Here is an 18,176-nt window from a genome sequence, read left to right as displayed (position 1 = left end):
CCGAACTATCTATCCAGCTTTTGTTGCTGCAATCTCTTAGGAAAAGGTGGTGGAGGATAGAGCTGTTTCTCCCCTGTATTAGCCTCAGGCAGAGTGTGTTCAATAGTAGTCTTCCTTAGTTCCGCCGCTTTCTCCTTTTGCTTAGATTCTTCATCTCTAATTTCAGCTTCGACTTCCTTTACCTTTTCAGCATCAGCTACTTTTCCAGACCTTAAGGTAATAGCCTTGACTTGCTCTTTAGCTTCCTTCCTGCCTGGTACTTCTGTGTCACTGGGAAGAGTGCCAGGTTGATGATTGAGCACTGCATTGGCTAATTGACCGATTTGATTTTCCAAGGTCTTGATAGAAACCGCCTGACTCTTGCACAACAGCTTAAGTTCCTCAAAATCAGCACTAGTAGGTGCAGCTGCACTTCCCTGTTGAGGATATGATTGCCTTGTAGCATACTGCTGTGGTTGCTGGAATCCAGGTGGGTTAAACTGTTTACTCACTCCTTGCTGATATGGTGGCTGAATAGCATTCTGATTATTCCCCCAGCTGAAATTTGGATGAATTCTGTTATTAGGATGATAGGTCGCTGGCACAGGCTGTTGTTGTCGCTGATAATTATTCACATACTGAACAGATTCGTTGACAAGAGAACACTGATCCGTAGCATGAGAACCTGCACAAAGCTCACAAACCATAGCTATTTGATTAACTCCATACGTAGCCAGAGAATCAACCTTCATTGATAGCGCTTGGAGCTGGGCTGCAATAGCGGTGGCTGCATCAACTTCCAGAATACCTGCTACCTTGCCTGACGTCATCCTCTGAGTTGGGTTTTGATGCTCATTTGCAGCCATCGTCTCTATAAGATTATACGCCTCAGTATAGCTTTTAGCCCATAAGGCTCCTCCAGCTGCTGCATCGAGCATGGGCCGAGATTGGGCCCCCAAACCATTATAAAAACCAGTGATCACCATCCAATCCAGCATTCCATGATGTGGACATTTTCTCAACATTTCCTTGTAGCGTTCCCAAGCCTCAAACATAGATTCTGTAGGTTGCTGCGCAAACTGAGTAAGAGCACTCCTCATAGCAGCAGTCTTTGCCATTGGATAAAACTTCACCAGAAACTTTTGCGCAAGATCTTGCCACGTAGTGATGGACCCAGCTGGTTCAGAATGTAACCAGTCTTTAGCCTTATCCCTCAGTGAGAATGGGAAAAGCCTCAACTTGATAGCCTCATCAGTCACGCCATTATACTTAAAAGTGCTACAGATCTCGACAAAATTCCTTATGTGCATGTTGGGGTCTTCAGTTGCCGCTCCTCCAAAAGAAACAGAATTCTGCACCATCTGAATAGTGCCCGGCTTGATTTCAAAGGTGTTAGCTTGAATAGTCGGATGAAGAATGCTTGACTGAATGTCATCAATTTTAGGCCGAGAAAAATCCATAAGAGCTGGATCAGCTTGAACAATACGATCTCCCATGTTTACTGGTTCTTTCTGCTCAGTTCCTGAATCCGAATCCTCAAAATCTAACTTCTCCGGAATATCAAGAACTTCGTCTGTCTCCTCAGCTGTATCTAAAGTCCTCTTGCGAGCACGAGAACGAGTTTGCATAAACGCTTGCTAAAGTACCTGAAACACAACCGAAAAGAGTAAGTAACTACTACGTCCTAATCACTGAGTCCTAATGACCAATGATGGTAAGTACATAAACTAAACAAATACGCCGAGTCCCCGGCGGCGGCGCCTAAAACTTGTTAGGGCGAAAACACGCGCTAATATTCACGCAAGTATACGCGTTCGTAAGTAATATAGAATATTTTCTAGTTCGTTCCCTCAGAGACTCAGACTAAATTATTGTCTAATTAAACTCACTCACCAATGTATGATTACTTCTCAATGTTAAGATAATAACACTTAAAATTGTTGATTAAATATTAACTATAATTAACTACTTAATTAACCACTTAACTAACACTTCAATTTATCAATAATAAAACACTCATGAGATCACAACTTCATTATTACTTCCTTCTATAGCCATTGTTATTACCTTTAGCATGTGACAGTGATGATATTAATCGAATAACACGAAACTGATAAAAGCCAACTTTCATTGTACTAATACCATTCTACCAAGCATCCACAATTAAGATAGAAGTTGAATAGTCATCAATTATGTTGAGTTCCTATATGTCTACAAAAATTGACAATACAATGATTTAAGCACAAGTTATCCCTTTTGATTATATAGGGCAAATAAAACTATTAGAGTTACCCACTAATCATGCTCAACGTACATGAACCTATGCTAGCATGACAAGTTCTAAATCTCAAGATCCACCGTCGCTTCACAAGAGATTAACACCCTATCTTATATGTTCGCGACGCACATAAGATGAATACGCACAACCAATACTAGATATCATGCAATCATCACACACTAAAGTATTAAACAATTAACTAAAGAATTCCATAATAAATCCATTGCAACCCCATGATCACGATTAGCCCATAATAGAACTTATCGCCATCATGGGTTCATATGAAATCATGACAAACAAACACAAGAAAATAATAACTAAACTAATTATATTAAAACAGAGTACGTCACAAGAGTAAATAAGTCAAAGCAAGAAAACTAGCATCCAACGTTACAACGAAACAAGAATCACAAGAAAATATGCTTCCTCTTCGTTGCGGTGTGCTAAATCGGTCTTCTTCCTTATCTCCTTCGCTTCTTGCGTAAAACACAATCTAAAACATAATTCCCTTTCATACTCTCTGTGAAAACGTCTCAAATCTACCTATATAATAGTCCCATAAAACTCAGATTACATAGAAGTTGAAAGCCAAACAGAAGTAGAAGTCTAAAATAATTTATCTTTTTCCCCGACCCTGCGCGGCCGCTCAGCATAGCTGCGCGGGCGCGCAGGTTGCTGCGCGGCCGCTCAGCATTGCTGCGCGGGCGCGCAGGCCTCTACTGGAAAAAATCCAGGTTTGCTCCGTTTCTTCGCCGTAATCTGCCCATTCCTTTCCTCTCGCAATGGTGAACACATGCCAAGGCTTATTCTTGATGATTCCTCCCCCGAAATGCAACTAATACCCTGAAATGCATAAACACTAGAAAAACGCATCAAATACACAAAATACTTGATTTCAAGACACCAATTTAAGCCATTTTAAGACGTTCTAAGTGGTATAAAATGCCACTTATCAGTAATTTTGGGTTAATTTTCTTTACTCATAGAGTTGTTCAGTATTTTGTAAAACACGAACAGAATCTGGGGTTACAGCGAAATATGGGACACGTGTAGCTTATATAATCTGTTAAATTGCTGCCTTGATACGTGGCAGTAACTGAGTCAATTGATAAATAAATAATAGATTATACACACAAACATAATACTCCTCCCCTGTAACTCCTTTTCCCTTCTCGATCCTTCTCGGTGGAATCAAGTCCTCGAGGGCTTGCTTCTTCTCTCTTGTATTTCCTAATTTCCTCTGTCCTCACTGTGCTGGTTTCTCTGCTCCTGGTAATCTGCACCTCTTGTTCTTCCTTATCCCATCGCTGCCCCTCCCCGTTTTCCGGCGAGGACGGTGGCGTGTGGGGGATTTGTCCGCGTAAGGTTGATGTATGTATGGTTGTGTTTATATGTATGTATATACACACAGTTTAATTGGTGAGGGTTGCTTTGCTGTTACTGTTCTTCCGATTATTGTTGCCTGATTCTCCCCTTTTCCGGCCACGCGCGTGTGTGTGAGCTGGGGGTTGGTACAAATTTCAGATTTTTGAACTTATTCTTCTGATGAACTGATTCGATGATTATCATAGTATTATTCGAATAAATATTGTGATGGATACTTGAATTATTAAGTTGTAATTAATGAAATTTTATTTATCGGCGAAACCTGTGATTGGAATCCGAACCGGGTACCTCCGGGTTTTACCGCCGTCGGCGATGAGCCTCGGCGAGTCGACGGCGGACGGTGATGAATTTATTCTGAGTCCTAATTTTTTTTATAAAATAAATAAAATGAGTCGTGTAATTAGCTTCGTATGGGAATTGTTGTGGAATTGTGAAAATTGGATTGTGATTTGTATTATTGACGTCGATGATGTTTCGACGGGTAGTCCGATGAACAAAGGGAACGCTGTCCGATTTCCGGGAAATCGAACTACGGAAATATGGGAGCGTATCCGAGAATTATCGGGAGATCTAGCGAGTTAAGTAAATACATATATGTATGTTTTATACAAAACCTAATTGTATGTTGCGATGAATGTTCTGTCCAAAATGAGTAACCCTAATTTCGTAAGATGATGAGTATACGTATTTTCTGAAAATGAACATTGAACCAATTTCGAGAACGTGAAACCCTAATTGTTGTCTGTGTTATTATAACCTGAATAATTTTAAGTCGGAATATGCTACAGTATGGGTAGGTTGTTAGCGAGGATATGTCAAGCATAACTGAGCGTCTAACATAGGGTATTTCGACCCTGTAGGTTATAGTCGAGAACCTGAAAATGGATGATGGACTAAAGATAACTTAGTGGTCAGTCGACGAGCTCAGTAGAGTTTCAACAGGAAGACCTGAGTGTCGAATTCGAATCCAATGGGATCTAGTGGTTGGACGTTAAAGCCTGAACAGCAAAGTCGGCTTAGAGTTGATCAGTAATAGTTGTAAAGCCTTGTAAGGCAAGTACTTCCGAACTTTTCTTCAAGATATATTGCAATTATTTTCGAACTGTTTCATAACATGTCGTTATTATTTAAAACAACTCCTGTTTTGTATTGCAAGTGTTTTAAACTATCTAACCTTGAATCCTGATTTCTCTTGATCTTGAGCCATAAGCCTTATTCTTTGTAATCCGTCCTTAATTGATCCTCAGGCACCAAACCATACAAATATAATAATCCTTCCCAAAGGTATAACTATCAACACAAAATACTGAAAGAGAATGATTTGAAAACACAGAAACTTTCATACTCCAATCATTCTTAATAACATCAAAGAACTATATCTTGAAAAATCATTACTGGTCAAATACCTGACCCCTGTACAAACTGAAAACCATTTCTTATACATACCCTGTTATACCCTTGAGATATCCATGAGTTTCCTTACGTTTTTATGCAAATGTTTAACCGTTATTGATTATGATCTTGTTTTATTGAATCATATTATTATTGTATTGAACTGCTTTAGGATTGGATAGTTTTTATATATGTGGACCATATTCGTGGTCAGACCATACCAATGGTCAAGTTAGGCCAATGTGTGCCTTGGATCCAGTAATTAGAGCAGTGTTGTGTGCTTGCTCGGGGTTAGTGCGTGACTGATCAGCAGCCTAACCTTGGTTTTTAAAACTTAAAATGAGTATCCAATTCTAATGATTAGTTAAAAAGAAACTTGATTCATCTGAATCATCTCACTTGATCATTGTTTAACCTCACTTATCGTTATTATGACTTGCTGAGCTAGTTAGCTCACTCTTGCGAATCTTTTTATGTATTCTACAGTTAAAAAGAGGTACGGTTGATAGCGAGGTTTTCCAGTTCAATGTACGAGCTAGGATTCCAGATTGAGTTGGTTCGAGCTAGCAGAAGCTTATGGAGGTCGTGAGATAGTAAGATTGTAAGAATAATTTTATTAGCAGTTGTAAGTTAAATGAGTTAGGATTTGATACGTTGTAATAAAAATTAAGGTTGTGGCTTCTTTTTATACTTTAACCTATTGCGATCCGTGGTTTCATGAAGCAGGGTCATTATAATTAATATCTCTTTTACAGAATTATATATTGTGTATGTGTTGTGGACCCCAAACTTCTGACCCGGGTTTGGAGGGCGCCACACAAACTGGGGGAAATACTTTTCTAAAAACAATTCCTTAAACCTTTCCCAAGTAATAACATATGTACCTTCCAATGTCTTCACCATCTCCCACCAATAGGTGGCCTCATTCTTCAAATAGTAACTTGCAAACTCAACCTTCTGTTCATCCTTTACTTTTACTAAGGCAAATGCCTTCTCTATCTCCTTTAACCAAACATTTGCTTCAATCGGTTCTAAGGAACCCTTAAATTCTGGTGGGTTTACTGCCTGAAAAGTTTTGAAGTTACCTGGGGATTGGTCTGTCTTTGTTGTTGTTGTGCCAGGTGAACTGTTTGTTGGGCCAAGATTTGAAGAATCTGGGCTATTGCTGGGTCTATGGGTCCTGGGTTTGCATTCTGGTTTGTATCGTCTTGGTTGTTATTATTGTTGTTGTTGTTGGTTTCTTCATTTTGTGTGTTGGTGCAGGTATTTCTTCTGGGAGGCATTTTCTGTAAAGAATCAAACAACTTATTTAGCTTTTAAATCAAATTCTTTGTAGAAAAGAAAAGTTTTGTACTACAGAAATATCTCCTTTTTGAAAATAGTTATAACTAAGTAAATTGCATGCTTCTTTACAGAATATAAACAGTTATGAAAAATAGGGTACATGGTATCACAGGGGTATAACTGGTGCAATAAATAAGGTAAAGTAAAACAGGTGCAGTAAAATGAATGACAATACTGGAAAGGAAAGGTGCTGATATATATAGATCAAAAGTTTTGGGTAGTACAAGCGTAAAGACGCTTCAAAAATAAAAGCAAAAGGGTACCACAACCTACTCACTAGTCAGCATAGCTAGTCTGTAAATACAACTAAAAAGTCTACTGATACGCACTACACACTACTGTACATACTACACAACCATCACAATACTGCTCAGCATCTCTAGATCTCTAACTCATGGAAAGTCTGGACCTCCAATCTCCTCAAGCTCCTCTAGAACCCACTTAGCCCACTCCACTAGAAAATCAGGGGTGATGTCCTCATGTGTAGCCTCAGCAATCCTCACTGCAGCTGCTCTACGAAACGCCTGGAGCCTCTCTCTGAGTCGCCTCTCACCACTCCCAACCTCTCTAGTACGCATAATATGTAATAATTCCTGAATCTGACCCTGTAGGAATCGCTGCTCCATAAGGCAAGCCTCAAACTGATGATATGGGACAGGATATGAAGAGAACTGGAAAGGTACTCCTGTAACTGAGTGACTAGTAAAGCATGAATCAGCAGGTGGGGGTCCTCTGATAGGTGGCCTCATGCCTGGGGGTGGAATAGCCTGCAATGGTACGGGCTGCAACATAGGTGGAGGTAGTATAGCCAACACTGGTGGAACAATAGGACGTGTATCCGAAGACGGTACTCCAACTGAAGGCTCTGAGGGATCAGCTGATATGGGGATAAAAGAGTCGGCCATCGCTGCTATCTGAAATTATATCATAATATAAGAATCTCGAACCACGACGCTAATCATACTAATACCTGTTATACCGAAGTACTCAACCTCTCGACGTTCTATGTTTCTATTCCTTACTTCGAATCCTAACCCTCTACCCATTCCCGTCAACCTAGGCTTGTGTCAGTGACTTATAACCTGTAGCTCTGATACCTAACCTGTGGCGCCCTCCAAACCCGGGTCAGAAGTTTGGGGTCCACACACACACACCTTATTAATAACCTGCTTATAACAATGATAAAGATAATAATAATATGCAGTGACCCTACTTACCAACTACCACGGACCGCAATAGGTTAAAGTATGCACACAAGCCAAACACACCTACTTATATTACAAACATTCAAATCCCAACTATTCCAAACTCAGAACTGAGTATTAAACATTATTACAAAATTTTACAAACTTAAATTATTCCAAAAGAGGCCTACTTGCTTAGCTCGATCAACCTGAACCCCTAGCTCTCGCTCTAGACTGGGGATCCTCTGTACCAACCGGTTCCTTTTTAACTGGAAAGAACATAAACAACATCGCACAAATGAGCTAACTAGCTCAGCAAGTCACAATGACAAAACTGAGAATAATGATCATCAGGTAAATTTGTTATGATATCAAGTGAATAATGGATTATGATTTAGAATTGGATATTATATTTTTATTTTAAAAACCAAGGTTAGGTTGCTGATCAGTAATGCACTAACCCCGAGCAAAGCACACAACACTGCTCTAACAATTGGATCCAAGGAACACATTGGCCTAACTTGACCATTATATGGTCTGACCATGAATCTGGTCTACAATTTTATAAAACAATCCAATTCTACCATAATAACAGAATAAGCAGTAATAAACCATGAACAGGATCATTAACAACATTGGACGTTCAATAATGAAAATGGTTTCAATCTGTATAAGGATCAATATGGCGTTTCCAAAGCTTGGCTGTTAGGTAATGAAAGAATTGGATAACAAAGGAATCAACATTTCAGGGTTCCAAGAATTTGTTCTTTCAAAGCATAAGATACAATGGTTTGAATGTGTAAGCAATTTGGTTCAGTGTTTAATATTTAGTTTGTATGTATTTGTGGAGTAGTATCGTATATTTGAGGTTCGTCTTTGGGTATACAACAATCAATGGTCTAGAAAGAATCAGGTTTATGGCTCAAGATCAATAACTGGAATCAAGGTTTAGGGTTCAGTGCTTCAAAGCACTCGCAATGTAAAACCACAATATCAATCAATACAATATCTCGAGAAAGTTCAGAACACTTGCCTGGTACTAGCTTACTACACTACACTCGCTTCCAATCACAACCATCTTATTCCTCAACTACCTGTTTCTCTTTCCTACATCTTGCCTCTTCTTCTCACATATCATAAGCATCTATCAATATTTAACTCATATGATTCTATTCAACACATACTTCTATTTACCCTTCGTTTAACCCAAATCCGATTAATGGATTGAAAGTTACGTAATAAACAAGTAAATATCGAATATACAGATCGAAAGTTAATCAACAAGTCACATATAACATATAGCACATCACATAATCAATAATATATCATTTATAAATAAGTCTCGGGTCATAAACAAGCTTTCTCGTATTTAAAATGATTTTTAAAACATTTTTCGGAACTAAAACGGGTCGTTGGATCAATTTCGGAATAATAAACAGGGTTCGGTTGGCCAATTCTGGCTTTGAAACAATTTTATAATAATTATCGAGCCTTGGAAACAATTTAAAATAATATTTTAAAGCTCAAAACTATTTTTCGGAATTTTTAAATAGTTAAATCTAATTAAATAATTAATTAAAATCAATTAATAATTAATTAAGTTAATTAATCAATTAATTTCCGAATTAATTGACCAATTAATCAATTAAAAATTAACTGAAATTAATTAACTAATTAATTCAGATTTATTTCTGAATTAAAAATAATTTTTGGAATTAGAATAATAATTTTTAGAATTTTCAGAAATTAAAAAACGATTTTTATAATAAAAATAAATAGGAAATATGATTTTTGAATATTTTTAAAACAGGAATCCTAAATTTGCAAACTCTGGAAACTTCAGGGACCAAACTGCATCGTCCCCAAAAGTCCACATACCAAACTGCAATTTTACAATCCCCGTCGCCGGAAAATACAGGCGTGGCCGGAGAACACGATTCTGGCACCCTCACCTCACCACAAGCTCCATATCACATCTACAGACAACCAGGAACTTATTCATGCAATCAAATCGTTCAAGTAACCCCAGACTTGGCCGGAAATTGGCCAAGAACATCGCCGGTTTCCGGCGAACTTTAGAAATTTTCAAAACACAACTCCCTTCGATTCAGACATCCTCTATTAACGAGCTATATACCAATCAATTGCAAATTTCATAAGGAACATAATCCACTATAAATCAACAGCTAATAACCCCTAAATCAAAAAGCCCCAAATTTCAATTGATAACATTCATACGGGTTATAAACCCTAATTTCAAAATTCGAAAATCAAACTCAATTTTGAACATGTTATTGAACTCCAAATCAGACGTATGACATATGAAAATCATCAGGAAAACAAGCTCTACAACATGCAAGCATCAAATCATACAAACAATCATCCAAACAAAAATTCATATTTTTAATAAAATTAATTCGAAAATAAATATTTTTTAGGAAAATAAACCTTGCAGTGATTTAGAACACAGAATCTGATAGAACACCTCAAGACCTTAGGATTGAGTACTCGAGCTTTGAAAACAGAGATCAATAACACCTTCGTTTTGTTGTTTGATTCTTGGAAGATTATATGAATATATGGTTTTTCTCTAGAAAATTATATAATTAACTGTCTACAAATTATTGATACGAAATAAAATACGGTAAAGGCTATTTATAATTACGGAAAATTAGTATCCCGTTGGATCATTCCGGATATAAAACGGTACGTTTATTTGTAAAAACTGATCCAAACGGTATCGGTTTTCGGGACAGTTATCCAGATCAGTACAATTTGTACTGCGGTCTTGGTCTCGGCGCCTGGTTACACGTACTACGAGGTGATAATTGGGATAGTTTAATAAAAAAGCTCCCGTTTATCGAAAATATGAGTTTTATTGATTTATCGAAACGAATATTATATCGAAAATGTTGCGCCGGGACCCGCGCAGGAAAACCGTACACCGGATCGAAAAAGTCGAAACATGAAATATGCTCGGAATATTACAATTAGGTTAGGAAGGAGTTCTCGGAAGAGTTTCGGGTTCCAAAAACGTAACAGCGGATGACGTCGGTTGGTTCCTGTTTTTATAAAATATATTTTAAATACCTGGAAAAAGATTTTATAAATTTCATATGATCCTTATAAATCCATAAATCAACATAAAAATAATTAGGAAGATATGACAATTATCTATATTTTATTTTGGACATATAAAAATTAAAATACTCAATTAATAATATTTTTAAACATCCAAACGCATTTAACACTTAATAATTAGTTCACAAAATAGATACTGAACACATATATTAAGCAAAAATAATTACACGATATATCCCGGATATTACAAATAATCTGGGGTATTTAAGAACTAAAATGTTAGTATTTGCATACTAATATGATTGTGATAATTGTCTTTGAATCTAGAAGTCAGGATATAGGGCAAATTAACTAATTGACTTGTGTAAAGAATGGGTTGTATTAATCTTCTTGCTTATTTGTTGAGTTTAAAATCAGTGAATCATATAATTTACTAAAATAAAGTAATCTGTGAAAAGAACTAATAAATAAGGAACTGTAAATTGGTTAACTGTTTGTTTAAATCAACCAGACTTTGATGTTTTGAGTCTGTAGAGTCTATAAATATGAGTAATCTGACTGATTCATAAAAACATCATTTTCTTGTTGAAAATTGATTTGGTTGTATAAGTAAATGATTATCTGAATTGTTACTTAATTGATTAAAGTAGTATTTACTTAAATCAGTCATCTTACTGGGATTGTTATAATCTAGAAAGTGTTAATTAAATCTCTGTGATTAATTGAGTGGTTTGACTGTATCTACACTTTGAATGTGCTATTTATCTACTCTAATAAAAGTCAAACAGATTGGATAAATAAATTGACTATGAGAATCGATGAATTGTTTGCATACTAATAGGTCTTTATTTATAGATGAGAATTTTAAACTATGAAATTAAGTATCACTTACAAACCTTTAATTGATTATATGCTTAATGAATAAAAAAAAATTTTGTCAGAATAAAATATATGAATATATATTCTGAATCTGTGATAACCAGTTCTGTGAATCATCACTTAAAGACACTTAATTATCTCTAAGTAAAGTGGAATTACTTGATTAATTTGAGATAATATAATAATAATAAAACCAAAAGCTATGTGTTGTGTGATTTACTAGCTTCCTGCCATAACCAGTTATGCTATCTACAGTAATGATATTTGATGTGTGTTGTGTCTTCATAAGGTATGATTAGAATAATCAATACTATGCTAGCTTAATTATAGTTTAGTAAACAATACACAAAAATACACTGCCCTCACAGTAAGACCTGGCAGGGAAGCCATGAGCATCCCTATATCTGGATCACTGTTGTGATCAATGGCCACTTAGTCTATCTAGGAATTATTGGTTAAATGTGTGTTTTTATCTATCAAGCTCACTAACTGCTATTTGATATAAATGAGGTATGAATTAAATGTTGTTTGTAACGCCCTCCAAATCCGGGTCAGAAGTTTGGAGACCGCAACACACACACATACACACATACACACACACACACACACACACCATATTTAAGCCTGTTTATGAACATAATAATATATATAAAATTACCGACTTACCATTATCCACGGATCGATGCAGTTTAAAGTATGTCCACAAGCCACAATCTTATTTATATTACACAAACGTACCCAATCCCAGTTTATTTATCTTACAACTGAAGTTTAAACTTTATTACAAACTATCAACACAACCAAGTCAAACATCATCTGCTAGTCTATTCCATTTCAACCTGGATACCTAGCTCGCACACTCGTCTGGGGATCCTTGCTATCACCAGTTTCCTTTTTCACTGAAAAAGAATATAAACAAATTTGCAAGAGTGAACTAACTAGCTCAGCAAGACACAATGACAGTAACTGAGATTAACAATAATCAATTGAAATGATATAAGTAATCAAGTTTACTGATAGAGAATGATTAGAATTGGATATTCATTTTCATTTTTAAAAACCAAGGTTAGGCTGATGATCAGTCACGCACTAACCCCGAGCAAGGCTCCCATCTTTGCTCTATATACTGGATTCGAGGCACATATTGGCCTATTATGACCACGAATCTGGTCCGACCACGAATCTGGTCCGACCAGGAATCTGGTCCATATTTAAAAATAATTCAATTCCAAAATCACAATATGATAAGTAATGTAAATCAACAGTTGAATCATAAACACATTTGATTTAAAGCATAGGATGATCTGTAATTCCATAAAATAACAAGATAATCAGAAATGTTGGGTTTCAGCCAAGGAAAGAAACATAAAGCAGAAGACCCCAAGGTTCAAGAGTTATAAGAATTAGTCTTCTATTATGCAAGAGATATGGGTTGGTATGTTAAGCAATCTGGTATCAAGAATCACTATATGGTAGATATGTATTTGTGGAGTAGTATCATATAGGTATGGTTTGTATCTGAGGATTCAACAATCAACGGTTTATAAAGAATCAGGCTTATGGCTCAAGATCAATAAAAATCAGGGTTTGGGTTAAGTACTTCAAAGTACTTGCAATATAGAATAAGAACGGTTTAGAATAGTTGTAACATAATGAAGAGAGTTCACAATACTTTTAATATCATCAAGAAGAATAGGAACACTTGCCTTTTCAATTCGCTTTCACTTTACTAGCACTTGTCAAGTGGTTCCCACTCACTGACTACCTGCTTTCCTTTTCTACATCTCGCTTCCTCTGTTAAACATCACATGTACTTATCAATACTACTTCTCATCACATTCTATTTATTGCAAGCTTTTAACTACCCTTCGTTTCACCCAAATCCGACGTACGGATTGAAAGTTATGAATAAAAAAGTCAAATAATGCACGTACAATCATATTACGCATCAATCAGATCACATACCATACGTAGCACGTAAGATATTTAATTAAAATAATTATTTAAAGAAGATTCGGGTTTAAAATGATTTTCCATATATTTATTACGAATTTTTGAACATTTTTCGGAATTAAAACGGGACTCCGAATCATTTTATAATTATATAATAAGGTTCGAACACCCGATTATGACTTTAAAATAATTATAATAATAAATATCGAGCCTTGAAAATAATTTTAAATAATATTTTAAAGCTCGAAACTATTTTTCGAGATTTTTAAATCAATTTTAAATAATTAACTTTTATTATTAAATCAATTGAAATTAATTAATAATTAATTAAATTAATTAATCAATTAATATCAAATGAATTGATTATTTAAAATAATTAAAAACTAATTAAAATTAATTAATAAAATAATTTAGATTTAATTTTGAATAAATAAATATTTAAAATAATTTTCTGAATTTAAAATAATTGAACAAATGTTTTTCTGATGTTTAAAATATTAAAAATATCATTTTTAAAATAAAATTAAACAGAAATCCAATTTCTATCACTTTTTAAAATCTTAGGGACTAAAATGAAAATATACTGAAAGTACGGTGGCCTAACTGCACTTTGGCAACGTCGCCATCGTCGTTGCCATCTCCGGCCACATCCGGCGAGTCGACGTGCACAGAACTCGACAGGAAAGTGCAGAATTATGGAGAACAACTCCAGGGACTTATATCAGGGTTCAGAATTAGCAGACGATGCATGCTTTGAGTAAATATTACATTTGAAGCTTCGCGGGCGGCGAACTGGAAGCCTTTTCCGGCGAAGTCGATTGGGCTGCTACAGGGATCGTTTGTTAAACTTCTATATACCAATCGAACCATTGTTCAACGATCTACAAGATGGTAATATTGATTTTAAACAATAACCCTTAACCCAGAAAAACCCAAATTTTGATTTAGAACATTCAAACATTCAAACCCTAATTTCATTTTCCAGAATCATACACACTTTTCTACAAGTTATTGAACTCTATTTTTGACATATAATATACCAAATTGACCAGAAAAATATTATCTAGACGATTATGCCATCAAATCATATCAAAAATATCAAGAAGAAAAATTCATAATTTAGTTCATAAATAATTTGAATTAAAATAATTAAATCAGAAAAATACCTTGATTTCTGGGCAAAACAGATGGTGGATTCAGAAAGAGGTTTTCGAGAGCTTCGTTTTGATGTGTTGCACGCCTGAATCGGAGTTCGATAACGCCTTCGTTCGTACGATTGATTCTCAAGAACGTATCATTTTTTAGGGTTTTTCTCTGTATTTCCTATTGTTTACTGATTAATTATGATTATTACGAATAAAATGAAATGATAAAAGAGCTATATATATTTATGGAATATTGGTTCATGTTGGATCGTTTTGGATCGTTAAATTAGTTACTTAGCCGCTAAGTAACTGCAAAAATGATCCGATTTAATACCCATATTGGATAATTATCCCAACCGGGCCTTTTATAAAACACTTTATACGAAAATAATGTATTATTATTCTGTCTTTAGGGAATACGGGTTTTGTTGGTATATCGAAATAATTATCGTATCGAAAATTGTGCGCTGAGACGCGTACGGGTCAAACCATAATCCGGATCGAAAAAGTCAAAAAACGGAAAATGTCTGGAATTACCAGATTAGGTTAGGAAGTAGTTTTCGGAAGAGTTTCGGGTTGTAAAAACGTAAAAACGGTTGAGGTTGGACGATTCCCGTCTTTATAAAATAATTTTGTATCAGAAAATAATTAATATATTCATAAATCAATATAAAATCATATAATATTGCAAAAATTACTAGAAAAATACCTTAATTATCTATATTTTATTCTGGACATAATAAAATTAACATATATCCTGTTATATATAAACATCTAAATATTATTATCAATCAACAGATAATTCATTAAAATTCACATAATAATCACATAATAATCATTTATTGATAAAAATAATTACACGCGATATCCCGGATATTACATCCTTCCCCCTTTAAAAGGATTCTATCCTCAGAATCTGCTAAGTAAACAACTGAGGGTACTTTTCTCGCATATCACTTTCTAATTCCCAGGTTGACTCTTCAACCTTTGGGTTTCTCCACAATACTTTTACTAACTTTACAACTTTATTTCTCAATACCTTTTCTCTTTCTTCCAAAATCTCTATGGGATTTTCTACATAGGATAAATCTGCCTGAAGTTCTATCGGCTCACACTCAATTACAGGCTTAGAATTGGGGTTATACTTCTTAAGCAATGATACGTGAAAAACATTATGAATATGCTCCATGTGCGGGGGTAATGCTAATTCATATGCTACCTTGCCGACACGTTTCAAAATTTCAAAAGGTCCAACGTATCTAGGACTTAGCTTTCCTTCCTTTCTGAATCTCGATAATCCTTTCCACGGTGACACCTTTAGTAACACTAGATCTCCGTCTTCAAATTCCATATCTTTTCTTGATTGATTTGCATACTTTCTTTGGTGATCTTGTGTTGCAATTAACCTTTTCTGGATGACTTCCACAACTTTTTTTGTCTGCTGTACCAATTCAGGTCCAAGTATCTTACGTTCTCCGACTTCGTCCCAATATACTGGTGATCGACATTTGCGTCCATAAAGAGCTTCATAGGGTGGCATGCCAATACTGGCATGATAACTGTTATTGTAAGAAAACTCCACTAAGGGTAAATACTCGTCCCAATTACCTTTGAAATCAATGGCACAAACACGTAACATATCTTTAATTGTTTGGATCGTTCTCTCGCTTTGGCCGTTCGTCTGCGGATGATAATCCGTACTTATATTCAACTTAGTTCCCAAGCATTCTTGAAAACTTCTCCAAAATCTTGAATTGAATCGTGGGTCTCGATCATATATAATAGACACAGGGATTCCGTGATGAACTATTATTTCCTTCAAATATATGTGAACCAATTTGTCCAATAAAAATCTTTCGTTGATAGGCAAGAAGTGAGCTGATTTGGTTAGTCTGTTCACTATAACCCAAATAGCGTCGTGGTTCACTTTCGTTCTTGGTAATCCAACTATGAAGTCCATAGCAATGTGTTCCCATTTCCTCGCTGGAATCTCCAAAGATTGTAATAATCCGCTTGGTCTCTGGTGCTCTGCATTAACTCTTTGATACGTATAACATTTGCAAACCCATTCTGAAATTTCTCTTTTCATGTCCGGCCACCAATAATTCTCCTTTAAATCTGTGTACATCTTGGTACTCCCTGGATGGAATACCTTGAGTTGTGAGCCTCTTGTAGAATTTCATTCTTCATTTCTATCATAGGTGGAATCCAAATTCTGGAAGAAAATCTGAGAATACCTTGTTCATCCTTTTGAGTGCATAACTCTTCTCCAACCAAACGATTGATATCCTGATCCATTATTTCCTCTTGACATTTTCTTATCTTCTCTAATAATTCTGGCTGAAACGTCATACTATACATCTTTGCTTCATTAGGCTTACAAATTCTGACTTGCAATTCAAATTTCTGAAATTCCTTGTATAATTCTTCAGGTATCGTCAACATGTTCAGTCTTTCCTTTCTGCTTAACGCATCTGCCACCACATTCGCTTTTCCTGGATGATAGTTAATCGTGCAATCATAATCCTTGATCAACTCCAACCACCTCCTTTGTCTCATGTTGAGCTCCTTTTGTGTGAATTTGTACTTCAAACTTTTGTGATCAGTATAGATCTCACATTTTTCTCCATATAGGTAATGTCTCCAAATCTTCAAGGTGAATACTATTGCTGCTAGTTCCAAAGCATGAGTAGGATACTTCTGCTCATGAGGTTTCAGTTGTCTCGACGCATATGCAATAACTTTATCATGCTGCATCAAAACATAACCTAATCCCTTATGAGAAACATCACTATAGATTACGAAATTTCCTTGATCATCTGGAAGTGACAAAATAGGTGATATGATCAATCTCTTCTTTAATTCCTGGAAACTTCCTTCACACTTCTCGTTCCATCTGAACTTCTCACTTTTCCTAGTAAGCTTCGCCAAAGGCGTCACAATCATTGAGAAATCTTGAACAAATCTTCGATAATATCCTGCCAGTCCTAAGAAACTTCTTACTTCAGTTGGTGTCCTTGGCCTTTCCCAATTCATAACAGCTTCAATTTTTGCTGGGTCCACTTTGATTCCCTCATGACTTACCACGTGTCCTAAAAATTGAACTTCTTGTAACCAAAATTCACACTTTGAAAACTTGGCATACAACTTCTTCTTTCTCATAATTTCCAAAATTGTCCTTAGATGTTCCGCATGATCTTTTGTTGACTTGGAGTAGATCAAAATATCATCGATAAACACAATTACAACTTGTCCAAATATTTCTTGTAAATTTTGTTCATCAAGTCCATAAATGCTGCTGCGGCATTGGTAAATCCAAAAGACATCACTAAGAATTCATAATGACCATACCTTCTTCCGAAAGCTGTCTTTGGTATATCTTCGGGCTTAATCTTCAATTGGTGATACCAGATCTCAAATCAATCTTAGAGAACTACTTAGCTCCTTTCAGCAGGTCAAACAAATCGTCAATTCGAGGTAACAGATGCTTATTCTTAATCGTAAGCTTATTGAGTTCCCAATAATCGATGCACAACCTCCTGTTTTCATCTTTGT

The 18,176-nt window shown here is 35.7% G+C and overlaps 1 non-coding gene across 1 annotated transcript; it reads left to right on the top strand.

Annotated features, from left to right (window-relative positions):
• The first annotated feature begins 975 nt into the window (after positions 1 to 975).
• Positions 976 to 1,082, top strand: LOC141709293 (small nucleolar RNA R71). Its single transcript, XR_012569879.1, has one exon. It is a non-coding gene; the product is annotated as a small nucleolar RNA R71 (small nucleolar RNA).
• Positions 1,083 to 18,176: the final 17,094 nt, after the last annotated feature.

The sequence above is a fragment of the Apium graveolens genome, chromosome 2, assembly GCF_009905375.1.
Source record: "Apium graveolens cultivar Ventura chromosome 2, ASM990537v1, whole genome shotgun sequence".
NCBI classification, from domain to species: domain Eukaryota; kingdom Viridiplantae; phylum Streptophyta; class Magnoliopsida; order Apiales; family Apiaceae; genus Apium; species Apium graveolens.
This window is presented reverse-complemented; position numbering and strand designations above follow the sequence as displayed.